The sequence below is a fragment of the Melanostigma gelatinosum genome (genome assembly GCF_949748355.1).
Source record: "Melanostigma gelatinosum genome assembly, chromosome: 19".
In the NCBI taxonomy this organism is placed as follows: Eukaryota; Metazoa; Chordata; class Actinopteri; order Perciformes; family Zoarcidae; genus Melanostigma; species Melanostigma gelatinosum.
The window spans coordinates 6,258,592-6,278,309 of NC_136652.1; the positions used below are offsets into that span (position 1 = coordinate 6,258,592).

General features: G+C 42.3%; 1 protein-coding gene across 1 annotated transcript in view; it reads right to left on the reverse strand.

The window, feature by feature from the left end:
* Nucleotides 1-18,094, reverse strand: part of LOC306793596 (heparan sulfate glucosamine 3-O-sulfotransferase 5) — a 36,188-nt gene extending 18,094 nt beyond the window's left edge. The window contains exon 1 of the mRNA XM_079291262.1: nt 18,018-18,094. The gene's annotated coding sequence lies outside the window, so the exon portion shown is untranslated. The remainder of the gene's footprint in view (nt 1-18,017) is intronic.
* Between the last annotated feature and the right edge of the window lie 1,624 nt (nt 18,095-19,718).

The following is a 19,718-nucleotide window of genomic DNA, read 5'->3' on the forward strand; positions in this document are numbered from 1 at the left end:
CAGGCAGCCCCGTGGCGGGAGTCGACATATGCGTTGATCTAATTAGCCATGCGGCGCTTATGTAAAAAAATAATTTTTGTTTCCAGCCATCAAGCACCTTGTGATTCCCTCTGACAGGCCCTCTGCTCCGTTTTGTGCATCATTCCTCCATAAGGCTGTTGGTGTGTGGCACAGCTCAGCAGGACGTTATCATCTGTGTTTCAGTAACCCTTTCTCAGACTGTTCAGTTGGTTAGTTGTGCAACGGCAATGGGTTCAATTGCACACACAAATCCGTGAACAATCCTTGAGAATTATTACACATTGGATAAGATCTGATTTGTTGACCAGAGGGAGTCTGCCAGTCTTCAGTGATGTCATGAGCAACCCCCTGTTTCCCCAGTTGGCACACTGCTTTTTTCTCAAACGTCAAGAAATTGTCTGAAAACAAATTCTGCTCCACTGTTCCAATGATGCTGATCGTATTCAACACATCTCCCAGGTAGATGTCATGTTCATATTCCATATCCAGTTTCTGCCTGATGGGAACGCTACATTCACACCTCAGTTAATCATGTAGATATTGACACTAACATTGGCCGATGAGTATCCGGACCAGCGCTATTCCATCTCCATCACATTCTGCCAAGTCGCATCATAGTCTCACGTCAGTCACAGATTGCCAGGTCTGATCACCGCTCCTTTGAATTGCCTTGCCATTACAGCTGAGACTGATCCAGAGAGACGTACGGGGGAAGTTAACGGGGAGCAGCGCAGCATCTTGTTAAAGGGCACTGTGACAGAACACACAGCTGTTGATAGACATCGCGGGAATCAAACCAGTGACTTCTCTTGTTACGGACCTGTGTCCGTGTTAATACTTGCTTACCTGGGGTGTGTATCTGAACCGTTGTGGTTGAACTCTCGACGTTCAACCACATTAGTCACATTAATAGTCGCGTTTACAGATGGTTCTAGATTTCAGTTTAATCAAATGCATTTCACTGAAATTCAATTTGTGTACAGTGCTTGTGTTGTTTGGATTTAATTTGCAAACATTGGCGAAGGTATCAAAGAAGCGCAAACTCGCAATCCACGAACGTGCATCCACACGTGCATGCATTCACATGCACAGACTCACAAACACTTGACCCCCATGGAAAAATGAAATACGAACTCACTGCTGAGACCAATGATACCGCCAACAAGTGTCGATTAGAAATGGTTCGTGGGCTATGATTAGGAGCGTGGATGTATTCTAGGGGGAAGGGCTAACCCACACCAATGAAACGTGAATTATCTGCTGAGTGAAAAAATGCCTCCCACAAGAGTCTACAACAAATGCAGCTAAAAATTGCCATTGGTATGGAAACACAGGTATCAGCATGCCACTATTATCAAAAGATTTCAAGCAATACCCGGCCCATATTGCTTGATATTTTTCAGATGTCTGTCGCAGTTGTTACCCCCTGCTTTCTCCCTTTCCTGACACCAGAGAAGTGAAAGAGGAATTGATCTCATCTGACTATCGGCAAGACGAAAGAGCGTTCTATTCAAACGCCTGTTAATAAAGCCTATTAGATTTAATATTAGTGACGTGTACTGAATCCTGTCTTGACGTGGAGGGACGTCAATGCTGCATTGGGGATCAGCATCTTTTTCTCCATCCTCTGGGAAAGTTTCCCACAGAGGGTGGAGCACATCTGGATGTGGAGTTAAATAGGCAGAGGACAGCCACTCAAAGTCAGAATGTGCATGTGTGTGCACTCTGCCAGTTCCCACTCGGCATCAGTGAGTAGAAAATTTATCACGGAGTGGCACTTGAATGGATAAACACACCACAAGGGAACAACAAAAACACCAAGGGACAAAAACAGCATTGTGTTGCTCAGAGGAGGCATGTTCATCTGTAAGCTCTCAGAGATGTCCCTGAAAGATGAGGTGACATGAGGTAAACATTGGCTCGCGTAGGAGGTAAAGGTAGTCAAAAAAGACTTTATTCAAAGACTCCACAGGTGCCCACTTTAGTGCTGTAAGAGGGGAGGAGGCAGCAACGCTCAGGGAGCCAGTCAACTGTTGCCAGTCAGGGCCGATTTCCTCTTCACATGTCAAATTCACTGTGTCTTCCTCCGAAGCCTCAGCCTGGCGTCACTGAAGTATGAACGGACATGTCCAAATGTCCAAAGACGTGTCAGTCTGGAGGAGAGGCAACACCAAAACCCAGGGCAATGAACAGATGTGTTCAAAATAACAATATTTTTTCATATGAACGATGGATTAAATGGTTATTTGTCATACGGAACGCGTCGCTTATTGTGACAAACTTCCTGCCCAGCACCAAACATCAGATAGACAAAGTGAGCAAGTAGCAAAAAAAAAAAAACCCTGTATAACAGAAGCTGAAATTCTCTCTGAAATTGGTGGAGACCAAAACGGATTAAACAGGAATGTAATCAAAGGCACCCTGTGAAGCTTTTGGACCACTGACAGCGGTACGGAGGAGTGCTTTTCCGAATGGGTCCCCGATTTGTTTCTCTCGTGCACAGGCACAGGGATGAACATGCAACACACTTTGGTTTCAGGCCATTCGAAAAAATGGGTTTGTAATTGGTTTCAGGAGAAAGAAAATGCACTCAACACTTATAGATTAGATAAGAAGATTAGAAAACTTTATTATTCCCCAGTGGGGAAACTGATTTACCACCAAAAACTCATACAGACAACAATAGACACATTCCACAGTGCACAACAGACAAAAAAACACACTTTTGTTAGCCCTTTGGCTCTCAAAGTGCACCAGATTGATGAATTTAGCCAAGGTTTGCCAATTTGGGTTTCCTGGCTGGAATGAGATTATGATGATGATGGCTGATGACATGGCACGTGCGCTGCACCATGCACAACATTCCACATGTAACAACAATGTAACAAAACAGTATGTACACTGTATGTTCTATGTATCAGCAATATCTCCTAATTGTGAATTACAGGAATTCTTAAAGTGAATTAAAAGTCAGTAGTGAGTTTTTTCTGTTCTTTCTGAAAGCACTTGGTAAAGTTGTGGTTGGGTGTCATCACATTTTTTAAAAGTTTTTATTCTTCATGTTGGAAACAATGCTCATTGTCGTAGACAGACAGGTACTTTGTGTACAAATTTAAGAGCTCCATCACAAATATTTAGGGGGTTAAAATGTGCTGAGACCAAAAGTATTATGCCCAATCCCAGTCTCCCCCATGTCTTGCACAGCAACACAGCCTATTCTGAGTGCTCTCTATTGTGTGCTGCAGCAGCAGCAGACTTGGTCGCTGCCTGCTCTGCTGTCTTCACCTTTCTTCCTCTCTCCCTGTGCTCCCTGAATGAGCTGCTGCAAGTATGAGATAGTCTGTAACTGTGTATTTTCTATAGAAGATGACCTCCTGTCTGCCCTTTATCCAGCTTCCTTCTGTCCTCTTGTCTCCTTCTCTGTCCACTACGCACAGCGGGAGGTGCAGGACCATGTGGCTCTGTAACTGTAAACTGTAGCCTACACAATTTAGGGTGAATATTCCAGTATTGTTTCATATTGCAATGTGTATAGCAGAAAAAATAGAATATATATCGCAATGTCTTCTGTTTCCATGTCTTCTACAAGGGCCATCAGCTGGTGAGGATGCCATTCATTTGGTTGTATGGGACTTGCAACGTTATGCAACTTTAGCCTCAGTGTGTTAGCATGATATGATGTGCAGTTATATAGCCATCAAGTGCTCTCAAGTTTCTGGATTATCGTTTTAAAACAAGTGTGGCAAAAACCGTGTTTCAAAAGCCCGAGCGAAACTGCCTGATCAGAAAAGTGGTTCAGAAGCTTGTGCTCGTTTGTAAATAACAATAATCACAATCCGGTACTCAACTTATGAAGCTGTGCAAGTCACTGCATTTTTCACAAAACTGTCCTACAGATATTTTCAGAATAAAAGCCTTTTATCAAAAGAAAGGGTTTCTGTTCACAGAATTCTTTTTAAAAGGCTTTTATTTTGAAACAAACATGTCTTTGACATGTCTGTGACCAAATGTCTGTGACCAATGTATCCTCATACAACGGTTAGTATGATATCCTACAAAAAGTTGCTCCTCATTTTTTTCCTACAAAAGCCTGCAACACGTGTCAATGTCCGCTCCATACATTCATATGGTCTTTTCAAAATAAACTTCTGTCTTCGCAGGAAAATCAGTTAGATTTAGGCAACAAAAATACTTGGTTTGGTTAAGGAATATATCGTGAAATACTTGGCTCGGTTAAGGCAACAAAACCACATAGTTAGATTTAGGAAATGATCGTTGTTTGGGTAAAAATAACCACGGAAGTGCTTTCACTGAAGTATACAAGTTACGTGACAAAAAAAAATCAACAATGACTTCTCGTTTCGCATAGGGAACGAACTGCTGTCTCGTGGCTGAAAGATCGCTGTTTGTTGGACCCAACCTCCAAATTCTGCATTCAACAAAAGCCTGGAGCCTGTAGCATACAGTTAACTACACACTACTAATACCGATTCTATATGAATAATGCATCCAAATATAGATACACCTGTGCTTTGTTTTTTCTTGGAATGCCACTCAAGACGGAATGAAATATTTGTTCATCTTGGCTATTCGTGCAACTGCCAAGGGACCTAGAGTTACTCGTTGTCTGCACCTGACCCTGAAACAATTTCATGTGGTTTTGAAAAATAGTTCTACATCGTCTTAATACATAAGAGGATGTATTTCTCAATACGTTGTACCTTTTTTTTTAAACTAAGGATTATATTCAGTTTGCTGCTGCCCTGCCTGCGCTCTGATCCCTAGTTAGCTGGGACACGAGGTGCGGCCCCCTCTTAATTAGGATTTCTTATGAGAAAGTATTTATCCAGGCGACAATAAGAGGAAGAATCCGTCTGACAAATTCCGTCACAATACCAGAAATTTAGTAGACGACACTAATACCAGTGACACAATTACACAATTCTTGATACCCATTCTTGATACCCAGGTAACCGGCGATCCGTAGGCCTAACAAGAGTAAGGTAAAAGAAGTCAATGTTGACTTTTAGTTTCCCAAGGTAGGGGAAAGTCCTGTGTTTGTTCGACCCATCTGTCCAACACTCTGCTACTCTACTACTCCAGCCTGGTGCGTCACATACGGACAGTAAAGGGTGCCTAAGTGCTTTGGTATCAGAGTTGGGATTGAGAACAGATTGGAGAACGACACCACGGATGATACTGCCCGTTTCCTAAAAGACAATAAGAGCTCTGGTGGAGGAGAAATGGTGTCACATTTAAAGACCTCAAGAGGTGCACAAATTTGCTCTGGCTGGAGCTACACGCACTCCCCCTTTATTTGGTGCAAACCGCCTTTGCGCTTTTAAAAGCATTCTTGATGCCCTTAAAGAAACACTTCATAAGATTATAATGCAGGGGTTGGAGGGGCATCCATTAAAACGATCCAAGATCTCACGCGGCCAGACGTCGGTAGTCTTACTGAAGGCGAGAGAGGTCTGGAGCGGCGGAGGAAACAAAAGCTCAGCTCTGTTATTAATGGGCCCAGTCCGTCTCGGACACATTTGCCATTTCTGTAATGTCACAGAGCGGTGAATGAGGACGCAATAAAACACGGAGCCTGGAAGCTCGCTTATTGCAATTAATAATTCATATGGCTGCATTAACTCGGCGAAATCCACAATTTCATATGGCAGGCATGGAGAGTGTGTGTGAGGGGGGAACCGCCACTAGAGCTGGGGGAGACGGAATCAAAAAAAGCCTTCTTACAACCCGTGTAACTGCAGCAAGTACAGGAGCCATGAATAATACATGTGAACGATGACGTTTCCCTCCTCTGTCGTTTTTTGAGTTTGAACGCAGCACTCACAACACGGTTAAGGTACACATTACGGGCTGTTTTTAATGTCCAAAAAAGAATAATTTCATATAAACAGCTTGGAGACGATGACAGACGTCTAGCGCTGCAAAATACTCAGATCACAGCACATCATTTCTCTCTGAGCTGAATACTAAGATCTCGTTTTTCTTTCTTTTGCCATCGAAGTGACAAAGATACTATTTGTTCTGACTGTGAGGAACTTCACAGAGCAGACTAAAACGGTGAAGTACTGTAGATTTATTTATGTAAATCCCATATATGTCAGTTTTTAAGGAAGCACATTTGAAGCTGTGAACTTGTACCAGATTGTGCAGGTTTAAAATGGCTAATCTCAAGTTTATTTGTGTTTATTTGACTACCATACATCCTCAAATAAAAGCCTAAAGATACCCTCCATACACATAGCAATCTACATTTGTGTGATATAGTTTCTCCCAAATCATTTTGATTACCTAGTTAATCTCTTGTATAAAAATCGATTGAAAATGCAAGTATTTTTAGTAAATTAAAGTACATTTTAAATGCTGGACACACGATGTCCCCTACAACGAAAGTCCATTTTAAACTGCACTAAAGGCTTCAAGTCTCCACGTCACACTTGTGTAAGTTGCTTGTTGGACCACGATTGGCTTCAGATGTGCACATCTTAAAGTGAGATTCAGGGTGAGCACAGAGAAACTCCCCCTCTTCAACAGAACGGTGTCAAACTGCACAATGAAGCTCAAACATCCGTGTGAAGGAACACACTAGAATTACACTAGACACTAGAATTACCCATCCAGTCATGTTGCAGTTTACGTCCATGTTTGTCCAAAACATCATGGCTTCATCATTTTGTACTTTTAGACAATTGTGTGAAAATGTAATAATTAGCATATGAATTCTGGAGCTATGGCCAAAAATGTGTTCGCCACATGGATGTTGTGCCAAAATTGAACCAATTCCCTGCAGGTGTTCCAGAGACATCGCGTTCACAACAATGGATCCAACAGACAGACGCACAACCCTTTGACCACGGGTATCATTTTTTTTCGTAGCTTTATTCATTTGTTTTTCATGACACGACTGTCATCTCATTGTCAGTTACTACCAACTTTGTGATGACGCTTACAATTCACTGTAACTGCATCTGGCTATTGGTGCTGATCTTTGTCAATCTTTGCATTGAGGCTTATTTTTATAGAAAGGGGCCGATTTTGCAGCCTGTGCATATTATCTCATTTAATTATGTGCAAACAGCACAGGGAGCACCGGGATGCATTCAGGGAGCGCATTTCACCCTTTGCGGGTGCTCTGAGAATTATTATTTTGTTAAGTTAAGCGGCCGCAAAGCAGCACAATCCTTTTGTGAACCCGCCTCCAAGAGTTCACTTTGTAAGTTCAGCAGAATGTTTAATTCGACACGAGTTCCATTAGTACAACAACAAAGTCATGTCATACCTCACCGCTCTGCTGCGGTTAGATTCTCTCTTGAACAAAATGACCATTTTAATGCACTAAACAATTCAAAACGCTTCTACTTTAAAGAATGTTCACGAGTGCTGTTCAATTACGTCAATAAAAGAAGTTTCCAACCAAAAGCCTCAAACCTTAAAAAAAGCAGTCACACGCTGGGTTTCTGTGATGAAGCATAAGTATAAAGCTTATATAGCCTGAACACGCAAAGTAGAAGGCTTCCAAGATCTTTATGGATTAGACCTCCCTTCAATCAATGGAAGGCTTTTAATGTGAAAGATCTGTGCACGTTTCAATGACAATAGATCAACAGTGATCGAAAAAACTGTAAAGTACAAGCGATTTGAATTAACTGCTGAATAACAAAAAACAGCATTTCTGAGTAAAAACACAAATTCTGTGTTTTTGAACAAATGCAATTAGTGTTGGAGCAAATTGTTTTGAATTCATCAAGAGGAGGAAGGAGGAAGTTTCGAGCCAACAGGATCAACTATAAAACTAAAACGGAAGCAGGTCAGAAAACTTCTTCTTCTTCTTCTTCTTCTTCTTCTTCGCAACAGTGAGTTTGACGACGCAGTCGCATCTCGCCAGCAACTACCCACCGGAGTTGATGTCGGCGTTAAGTGCTGCCAAGTGACATAAAGCACAGCTGGAAATCGGATTAAAGCGGCCGGTCCGAGACGCCGCATCAACTCTACAAATGTGGGTTTAATCACATTTCAAAAACCAACGACAGCATTGAAGCAGATTTGCACAAAAAAAAAGGTGATTCAAATGTTCCGAGTAAAATCGAATTGTTTCAAGAACGTATCAGGGCGTCTAAAACAACTTCAACTGGATTGTGTTCTTTTTTTCAGAAAAATAACTTTTAAAGATGTAATTACCTCTTAGGCGAAACATTCGTGCAGTGCATACTTTGTGCAAACACTCGTGCTTTGGGAGTTGTGCTGCCGGGGCAGGATGCCAGTGACGTTAGTAGCCCACTATGACAGATTACAGTGAGGCAGCCCCACGCACCTTGCAGCACGTGATCCTAGAAATAGACAGAGGCCATGTGGCGCGGTGCAAGACGAGAAGTGCAAAGATATTTTCTCTCTGGCTCTGGGAATGTGAACAAAGCGAGCCTTTCCTTAATTTAAACCTTCCTGCAGGAATCATGTCGTCGGCACAACATTTAGCGTGGCAAGAAAAAAAAAAAAAAAGACTGCTGCTGTTTTTCGGTAATGCAGCGGTCACCCGAGGTGAGGTTGATGTCATTTCACTTTCTCCTTCCGAGCTATTGCCCCACGGGTTGCATCTTAAGCGATAACAACGCCGTAACGCAAAATCACTGAAGTCAAGGGCTCGTGTGAAGGGCAGTGCTTTATGTATCTGTTTTGTTCCCCTTGTGTAGCCTGGTGGAGGCCGTTTGTCAAGTATACAGGGAAGGTGACTGCAGTGACGCCGACGTGTGGTTTGGCCCGGGATGACCCCCCCCCCCCTGCACTCCTCTTATGACTTACGCATCGCTCCTGTCTTTTAATATCAACTTCAATTATGGCCCAATATCAGCAGCTTGTCCGTGTAGGCCGTCAGCGATATGCGGCAATAAAAAAACCACAAAGCCTGAGGCAACGGCCCTGGATATTGCTTTTGTGCGGCTTTCATCACCATATTTCTGCCATTTATTTCACAACTTCACAGAAGGTGAGTTATCTCCCCAATAATGTAAATAAACGATTTGAAAGAAAGTCAGAGAAATAACCTGCAAGGTTAAAGTTTGAAAATACCAGAAATGTGTCCTTTTCTGTCTTTCTCTGATATTTAGAATCTTATTTTTGTTGTTGCCATTTCTAATGATGCGTTTTTAGAGAGGAAAAGTTGATGTCTTGATGATTTAACTTCTTTAAAGTTACTACAAGGAGCTTTCATTTTGTGTTGGTTTTGGCGGCCCCTGTGGATTAAAGCGGTAGTGTTTCCAGGAGTGTCTTAAAGATTCTGCAGCTGCCAGACTTCCTTCAGAAAACCTCTCATTTTACTGCAGCAGGTCCGTGCACGGAGCTCTCTACCTCCTGCCTGAGCTCCGACTGCAGGCTGAAGGCGGCAGCAAAGCCGGATCTGGGTCCGTCCACGGCGGGCTGGTCGCTGAAGGAGTTTCTGGTGAACCTGCATCGGTATTAAACAGAGACTGTTTCATACCTCTTTAAAAATCTTCTTATAGTAACTTTAAGTCGAATGGAGCCCAACTCTACTGTTTGGGATCACCAACAGTGCAGTCATCACCATAAGGTCTTTCCACAAGGAGACAAACAGAAAGATTACAATAAGGTGTAAAGTGAAAGCCGTTTGAATCTGTTCCCCGTTGCAACAATGGAGAATCTGTTACGTTTGTTATTTACACCATCTTACCAGCCTCCTTTTACTGTTTTTCTGACGAAATATATAAAAACTTTGTGGAGACAAATAAAAAATTTAAACTGATGGCCATGACAACAATAATAACCGATAGTATTACACCATCAAACAAGACTGTGCTGCTCTGTTGAGGAACACCGAGGGAATCGTTGAAGGAAATCTTTCAAATGCCAAGTTACAGAGTAAAAAAAACACTTCCAAAACCTCCCACTTTGCAACACCATTACCTGAATTTTGTTGAGCGGCAAGGCCAGTTCATGTCCATGGAGGATTTGTCAACAGTGCAAAAACACCAACATTTACACTCCATCAAGTTCAAAGTTCAAAGTTTGCTTTATTGTCAATTCCACAATGTACTGAACATACAGGGGAGTTGAAAAGACGTTTCTCTCTAGTCCAACATATAAACATATAAAGTGAATACAGTGCAATAGATTAAAAACATTTAGACAATATATATATAATAAGAGAAAAAACAAAAAAGCTATCAATCTGTATTTAGCAGCAGTTTGACATGGAGAGCCTTAAAAGAGAGGAGGGAGAGATTTCAGAGAGTTCAGAGAGTTCAGCTTCCTAACAGCCTGGTGGACGAAGCTGTTTGAGAGTCTAGTGGTGCGAGCACGGAGGCTCCGGTATCTTCTCCCAGAGGGCAGGAGGCTGAAGAGACTGTGTGAGGGGTGGCTGGAGTCGCGCACAATCATGGTCACTTTGCGGGTGAGGCGAGTGTCATATATGTCCTGCAGGGAGGGGAGTGAGGCACCAATGATCCTTCCAGCTGTGTTCACTATGCGCTGCAGGGCTTTCCTGTTGTGGTCAGTGCAGCTTCCGCCCCACATAGTGATGCAGTTTGTCAGGATGCTCTCAATGGTGACTCGGTAAAAGGTGCACATGATGGGTGGTGGTGTTCTTGCCTTCTTCAGTTTGTGGAGAAAGTAGAGCTGTCTCTGGGCCTTCTTTGCCAGTGATGTTGTGTTGGCTGTCCATGAGAGGTCCTCACTGATGTCCACCCCCAGGAATTTGGTGCTGCTCACTCTCTCTATGTCAGCACCATTGATGGTCAGTGGTGGGTGTTGAGTGTGGCCTCTCCGGAAGTCAACAATAATCTCCTTGGTCTTGCTGTTATTCAGAAGGAGGTTGTTGTCTCTGCACCACGTGGTCAGAAGGCTGACCTCCTTCCTATAGTGGGTCTCATCGTCGTTGGAGATGAGACCAACCAGAGTTGTGTCGTCTGCAAACTTGACCATGTGATTGGTGTTGTAGTGCAGTCGTGTGTCAGCAAGCTGAAGAGCAGTGGACTGAGCACACAGCCTTGAGGGACCCCTGTGCTCAGTGTGATGCTGCTCGAGGTGTTGTTGCCGACACGTACTGCTTGTGGCCTCTCACTGAGGAAGTCCAGCAGCCAGTTACACAGTGAGGTGTTGAGCCCCAGCTGGTCAAGTTTGAAGATGAGTTTTTGTGGGATTATGGTGTTGAATGCTCACCCCTACCCCACATAGCATTTACATTGGGCCAAAGTAGTCAACTACAGGCCTCTCTATGCATTACGACTAACCAGGCCAGAAAACACATCACCCCGCAGACTAAAAGCACCTCGCAGCTGGCAAAAAGTAGGAGAAAAAAAAAAATTGACTTCACCGAAATTCTGACAAACTCACCAAAACAACTCTCCTGCTCTCCAACCTCTAACCAGCCGGCCATTCCGAGTGGGGAAATATGTATAATTACTGTTGGGGCCCATTCTCATTGCATCGCGCTGGGACAGCTATTGATTTCAGTTTGTCTCCTGCCTCATTCCACCATGGCGGAGCTCTGCCCCGCGGGCTGAAAGGGAAAAGCGTAGTCCATAAATAAGTCGACTACACAATATCTACTATTGTGTTGGGGTGAAACGTCTCAACCCCCGGAGGTGTGGAAAAGAAAGTGTTCGGCCTTTTATAAGTTACCCGAGTCACAACACGCCGGCCATCTTTGCCTGTGACGTGACATTTGCATTGAATTGGCAGAAATTGTGTCATTACAGTTATCACCTCTTGCTCATTGCCAGTGGCCTGTGGCAGAGGTTGAGTGAGGATGAGCAGGAGTTTCGAAGGAGTTTCGAAGGAGTTTCGAAGGAGTTTCGAAGGAGTTTCGAAGGAGTTTCGAAGGAGTTTCGAAGGAGTTTCGAAGGAGTTTCGAAGGAGTTTCGAAGGAGTTTCGAAGGAGTTTCGAAGGATCGAAATGGGGATTCCTCTGAACATGAACCTTTACTGCAACCTGACGGGACGAACATGCTTACCGTTATTGGTCCTTTCTGACTTGACAAGCGTGTGATACATAGTGCTATGTGTGTTCAGACTGAGCGCATTCATTTTGAGGTGACACAGTGGCATATAATGTCAAAGTAAAGATGCGAGTGGATGCAAAGGGACACAAATTTGCTCTGGGTGGTGCAAATTGAGACCATTTGTCTGTCGGATTTTGAATTGTTTCAACTAACCTGTTTATTTGGGGCTTTACCTCATGAACGCACAGAGACAAAAGGAAAAAATGCAGTAAAATACAGCCCCTTTTCCCACTGGACAAAAACCCCACTAACATCCACTAACATCTGTTTGTTTGTGTCTAGTGGGAAAGGTTGATCATTCCTGCGATAAATTACTCTGCTGTAGTTGCAGGTATTAATCGGTTCCAGCTCCGATCAGCAGTGATGAAAATATGACAACCGGATAGACACGCTCGTTTTCACTGTACCCCTTTTCTGGCGCAATGCTATGTGAGTCAGCAGGCAGCCATTGGCAGTATAAATAACAGGAAATAAAAGGTGTTTTTAGAAAGTGTGAGTTACCGCAACCACGAGAGGTCCTTACTCATGTGGCCATAACTGGGCCCCAAAAAATGTAATGCAGTTTGCTGCAGCAGAATGCGATATTATCCGTGGACAGACACAGAGGTGCAGACTCACTCACGCACACAAGGGAACAAGATATTAAAATCGACAGGGATTTGGACAATTATTCTGATTGATTAACGTGCAAAACATGAGATCAATACAGTCTCCTGCATATTATACCTGCGTATAAGTTATAGTAAATGAAAAAAAAGCTCACAAAGTGTAAGATTAAATTGTAGAGCAAAAGTGATATTTTGCCTTTTAGGGCTTGTTAGCAAAATAAAATGTAAAGGGCAGAGTTGAACTATCTTGGCAAACAAACTACCTGTTGGTGTTTTTAGGGATCATACATTTTATTTGTTTACAGAACTATAAAATCTTTGTTGTGCATGACTGGGAACCTTGATCAAGATGGCTTTTGCTGTTACGATTGAACTCCGCAACAGTTTGGAAAATTTGCAAAAATAAGGCTTTTTTGATGCTTCAAAAATCATTGGTAAACATTCTGAATCGATCAGCTTCGACAAAGACGACAAAAGCAGTTGACGAACTGTAACGGAATTTACGTGAACAAATTGAGATGAATATTATACGAATAGATACGTTTACTATGTATCTATAAAATAACAAGAAACTCATACACACTGTGTGTAATATTGATTTGACATATTTGCCATATTTTGGCCGGCTTATAGAACCGTCACGTCTCTAGAGATGTACTCCGTCCTTCTCTACTCTGCTTCAGTCAGTGTGCAGAGCTGCCCCGAGGAAGACTGAACGTAATCCCTGTGATCTCAAGAGGAAATGAGGAAAACCGCCTGCTATACGCCTCCATTGCGCTGAACTTTATGATGGATGACAGTGGAGGGAGGGGGGGGCGGAATCTGAAAATCTTGAATTCCAGTTCCTTCAGAAGCAGGCTGTATTTGTGCTGACAGGTGATCATTTAAACACAGTAGAACAGCTGGCTCCAGCTCTGTGCCTCACGTTTGAGTAGATGCTGCCAGCCACCCACTGATGCTGCCAGCCACCGCGAGTCCATATGTGTGATTTGAGCTCTCCTTACGTTACTCTGTGAGTTAGTCACACTGTGTTGTGATTCCAATTACTGGGAAGCACGGAGCGCTGAAGTTACAGGGCTACTGATTGCTGAGATTTCGTGAATTACCATGGACTGAAGTGGATCACTGAAAGACAGACTGCTAGACCAGTGGTGTTTGTAGGATTTGAGGGGCATTCAGGGCTTAGCCTGGACCTCTGTTACAGGATATTTGATGGTTTTTTTGTCTGCACTCTAGCATCTTATTCATAATTAAAAATACCGGTCTTTATCATTGCACATTTCTCAAAAACTGTTGTTTGCTTTGCAGATTAACCCATGAGAGAAAAGTTGAAAAGCTTCTACATGGGCTAACTTCTCACCCTTCCTTCTCTTTTGGAAGAATCCAAGAAGACTGTGATATGCCCACTCAGAGGCTTGAAACTTAAACCCGGTTTCCGCAAAATAACTGCATTACAGTTTGTGCTTCCTTACACAGAAAGTGAAAGAAAATGTCATTTCAGTTCAACTTCAAGCATGTAAAATAGTAAAGTGTACTCATAAAAACTCCATCAACTTTTTCGAATGGTGTCTTTTATTTTTTTGTAATTTAACTGCACTTTCAATTCATATATCAGTTGCATCGGCGTTTCATTCTCCTCCACATCAATGCAATCGTATCAGCGAAATGAGGCCTGTGTAAATCCACCATTTCCCAAATGTTTATTTGTGACCTACACTACAATAAACCCACGTGTGATTTATGAATACAATTTTTCAAAAACTAATGCACACAGCATCACAAATATCAATAATGAGTATTCGGCTGAGAGATGTAGAATCAGCTAAAAAAGGTTCGACTGCACGAAACAACCTTCCAATATTACAGGGTCAACAAAGTTTTAATGGATAACTTTTAAGAGTTAGGCATCGCCCTCCATTTGATTTATGGTTTTTGGTGTGTATTTGCGTTGTTTACACATGCCACCGGTCTTAATTTGGTGATATTTCAGAGTGGAATTGTCACTTCATTTCAGAATAAGCCTATAAAGCAGCAAAGGTGCTGACACGTGGGAAGAGATATGCGAGGTAGGATTAATCATGTGCCACGGAACGTGTTTAAGGAGAGATGTAGCTCAGCTAAGCTGGAGGGAAGGAGGGAGAGAGAGCGAGAGCGGCGACGTGGGCCCATTGATGGATGTGCACGGTGTGGATTTACTGCTCTGCCTACCTACGCTCCATTCCACCCGCAGCCAGCTGACGTTGGTACTAAACTAACAGCACGTGGCAGGCGAGACGGCAGCAGCTCTCATCATCCGCCATGTACTATGCAGGACGGGTAAACACGCCAAAGTCAGAAGCCAAGGTCCGGTAGAGAAGTACAGTCACCTACTGTGCACCAGCCAGAGACCACCTTCAACTTGATGAGGGGTCTAAGGACTGTAAACACAGGCAGAGTTTGCATTGGCCCCTCGAGCCCGTAACAAGAAATGCATGAAGGGATTTAAATGAGTCTATGTATGTTTTTATGATAACACAGAACTAATCATTTACGGTAATGCCTTGCTCTATAATAATAATACATACAAGGGTTAAACAAAGGTGTGTTTATTATCACAATGTCAACTCGTGCATTGAGCAACATGCAAGAAAACGTTCCACCTTAGAAGTTACCGGTAGCACGAAGGAATTCAAAAGAACACATTGAGATCTAATCGCATGTATGTATATGTCAACATGTTCAAATAAAAAAAGAAAAACATTTTAGACAAGAGAAAAATGTCCAATCAGTAATAATAACAATGTGGACTCGCTCAAAAATTGAACAGCTGAAATGTGGGAACGCTTCAAAATTGCCTCCGCAAACGAGTCAAGTTGCAGTTTACATCCATGTCCGTCATCGCTTCATCATTTTATCCTATCAGACCTTTGTATGAAATTGTCATAATTAGCATATCAATTCTTGAGTTGTGGCCCAAAAAGTTGTTTTGTGGGGTCGCAGTGACATTTGACCTAAGTCAACGTTTGTGCCAAATTTGACGAAATTGCCTCAAGGTGTTCCTGAGAATGGGACTGACTGACAACCCGAAAAAAAAGAATGCTTCCAGTCATGGCTACTGCAGTTGAAGAAGCATAAAAAATGTGTTTATTACCAAGATTTCAAGGCTGTTAACCTTCAGTCGGATTGCCCCAACAATTGTATTTCCTTCCCCCTCCGACAGCTATGTCACTGTATTGCCAGACCTCAGCACTTACTTTGCTTACCTTATAATTATAAAATGAAGAAATGATGAGCAAACCTGTGAAAATATTTCGCCGCAGAGCTGCACACACGCAACCGATCGCATAATCCTCCAGGCAGAGATCATAAACAGTATAATTTAAACCAGTCGAGTGTTAATAATGGAAGGAGTTCTGTAGGTAAAGGGTATAGACGGGATATCACCAAATGCATATAGTTGCCAAAGTCAATCAACAAAACACGACAGCCAACATCTGACACCCTGCAGTCTTGTGGTAAACCTTCTGTGCAATCAACTGCAAAAACAGATTCAGCAAGAATTCAGGCAGAAGTTTTTATCGAGGACTTAAGATGAAGGTAAAGAGAAACAATGTGAAGTCATACCGTCTTCACTTACATAGATCAGACACACAAATCCTGCACTAAAATAGGACCAGGTATTTATATCCTGTCAGAATGTTTCCGGTATTCATCGGAGGCGCTCCACCAATTTTACACATGAAGTTGATTTTACTCATCATTAGGAGTGCTACTCAACCTGCACACTTGCATCATGTGGCTCGGGAGGAGCTGTCTGAAGTCTGAGCAATGGGGTTCTCTCCGCCTGGGTATGGACGCTATACATTTAAAATAGAAGGCCTGTTCAATACTGCACGTGAATACTCTGGCACAAAACCTGTGTCAATTATGGCATTTTGACATAAACATTGTAAATTAACGATCATATAGACATTATACTTTTTTATACTATACAAGTACTGCTCTTACACGCTGATTATGTGTGACCCCTACAGTTAAATTATTGGTGTTATATAAGTATTAGTGCTGGGCAACAATTAAAATATTTAATCGCGATTAATCGCATGGATTTTTTGCGATTAATCGCATTGTCATGGAAAAGTTCAATAATGAATTCAAAAGGAGTGTATTGCGCACTTTTATTTTAAAAGTACTGCCATATGAACAAAAGGGCAATAACATTTGGTTCACGAGATGCAGGCAGCATGTTTCATACTTAATGTGAATATAATTCATACTTTGTTGGCATCTTATTCTGAAAACCGGATGTTCGTCTGAAGAAACCGGATGCTGTCTCACGTTAATGTTTCCGCTAACTTTCAAAGTCCTTCGCTCGCTCCTGATCTGTGCCGTTTACTGTAAATGCGTTTACCGTGAATTTCAGCATTTAGGTGCACTAACATGTAAGAGTCTGACTATAGGATGTTTGCTGGCTTTTATCCCAATGTTCTTGTCATCCTCTTGTTGTTATGTCTATGTATTGTCTCTTGTCTTTCAATAAAAAAAATAAAATAAAAAAAATTATGAAATTATAATTATAATAATACATTTAAAAAATGCGTTAACGCGCGATAAAATAATTGTCGGCGTCAATTAATGAATGGGTTAACGCGAAATGAACGCGTTAACTTGCCCAGCACAAATAAGTATATATATTTTCCGCTGCAAATTACTTAGTCTACAAAATGTCCTAAAGTTGGGAACATTGCTCTGTCCGACCAGCTGTCAACCACCCAAATATATTCAACCCAATACATTCTGTATTTACATGAACAGAGAGACTCTCCACTTTGATTCTGATAGGCAGACGTGTTGGAATTCATCTCGACTCATGTTTAGCTTAATGTTTCCTCCCTGGTGGTAAGCTACACATATGTCATGCAGGGCTGTGTAGTGACAAGATTCTGACTATACGATAAGTATCATGATACAGGAGTTACGATTCAATATATTGCAATACTGTATGGAATGCGATATGTTGCCATTTTTTTTAAATCTATCTCATCTACATCATAGCACTACTTCTTGTGAAATCTGAGCCACTGTCTGCCAGACGAATCTTTGCATGTAAACTATTTATTAAAAAGTGATAATGTTTTTGAAAACAGACAATATCACAATAGATAATATCGCAATACTTGCACCCCTAATGTCAGGAAACATTTCTGATTGACGGTTCAGTACATTACACAGATTATTCCGATTTGTAATGGCCTTTACTTTTCAAGATATTGGTTTGTTTACCTCTCTGCATTGCACCGCTCATATCAGTGAAAGGAGAGTTTGTTTAGCTGCTCAGCCGGAGTGAGGGACATTGTGTGAATAGGATGTCAATAAATACCCTCTATTCCTCATGACTGCCAGAGGAGTGATTTGCACCTGGATTCTTCTTCATGCAAGCACGCAGATCCAGTCTCTAAAACACAGAGAGAGAAAGCAAATGAAAATGGTGAAGAGTACAGAAACAGAGCAGAAACTTAAATGAAAATGTCCTGCCTCAACCCACTTTGATTTACAAGCCGTCACACTTGGAAAATGTCTGAACAAACCAACTGACTGATTTTCAGCTGCCAGCCCGGTAAAGATAGACTCATCCACTTTCTAGTTTGCATGACAAATGGCACACATTGCCTGGCATCCAGTTTGGGAGACCATTAAAATACACCCAAAGATGAGAATAAAACAACTCATCGGTGTAAAGTTGCTCCCCTCTTCAGTTAATTAAAAGCAGCCCAGTGAGTGTGTTGAGAGAGAGAGCTGGATGTATCATAACTGCAGTGCTAGGAGCTGTGGAGCAATGCGCTACCACTGCAAAGGTTGGGAGGTGAGCTCCCACTGGGGTCCATCATGCTAAACGTGCCCTAATGGAACAGTACTGCAAACACTGTGCACTTTGGAGGCAGGACCAGCTTATAGGCACTGGAGCCTGGACCATATGGGTGGGCAATTATCAGCGTATGTGTCAGCCAATAAGCCGCGGTGCAGAAATGCAGATGATATGTTCGAGGTTAGTGACATGGTGTGCCCACCAGAGAGTACAAACAAGTCAATTGACCCTTCGCTAAGCCCCGCCCACCGCAGCTACTCCGTCGAGCAGTCAGAGCTACCATGGAGCCCACACTGTCACTAACTGCAGTCTATGAAGAAATATGGTCAATTCTTTTTGAAAAACAAAAAAGTGATTTCTGAGAGAGGCAGACAGAACTGTCTACAATATGATTTTGAAGGTTATATTCAGGATGTCAAAGTGATTCAGCAGTGAAAACAGGTTAAAAAGATAAAGAGAAGCCACAGGTCACAGTGTAAGAGTTCACCCTTACGTCACCTGGAGATCGAGACAGAAGACAATTAAGTTAATTAATTCAGCAGCCCCCCGTCGATGGATAGCGACAATTAGTAAATGGAGTGCCCTCCTAATCAGTAAACAGATTTTAAAACGCATCAATATAATACAATTCTAGGGCTTTTAAAAGGAGGACACTGATTGGTTTAATTCCTGACAAAAAGACCACTACAATTCATTAAGAAACCTTTGCTTCTTACTTTGTGCACAGACTATTTGCTGTTTAACTTGAAAAGTAGAGTTGGACACACCTTAAATTCACTTGCACTATCCACTTTAGACCATGCGGTAAAGATGGGTAAAATAGGGCCCTTAGTCTTTTACAGTAAAATGCTGCAGAATATATCTGGTCTGTAAACCATGTTATGCCGTGTGTTCTTCCTTAACGAGCCCCCTGTCTCTGCATCAATCACTCATGATACAACTTAGTTAGGTCTAAGCAACCAAACTACTTAGTCTCCTGGATGAATGACCGTTTTTTGTTTCACCAATCCACCACCCCCCTGCCAGCCGCCCCGTGTGTGTCTTTATACTTCCTGCTTCATGCTTACATGGACTACATACAAATAATAATTACACCGCATTGATATTCGTAGGTGTAAACGCTGTATGAAAACAGCCAGCTCAAAAACGTTATTGCAAATGTGATTTTGGTCAGTTTGGTTGCAGGTGTGGTCCTTACTCTTTAATACCACTGCT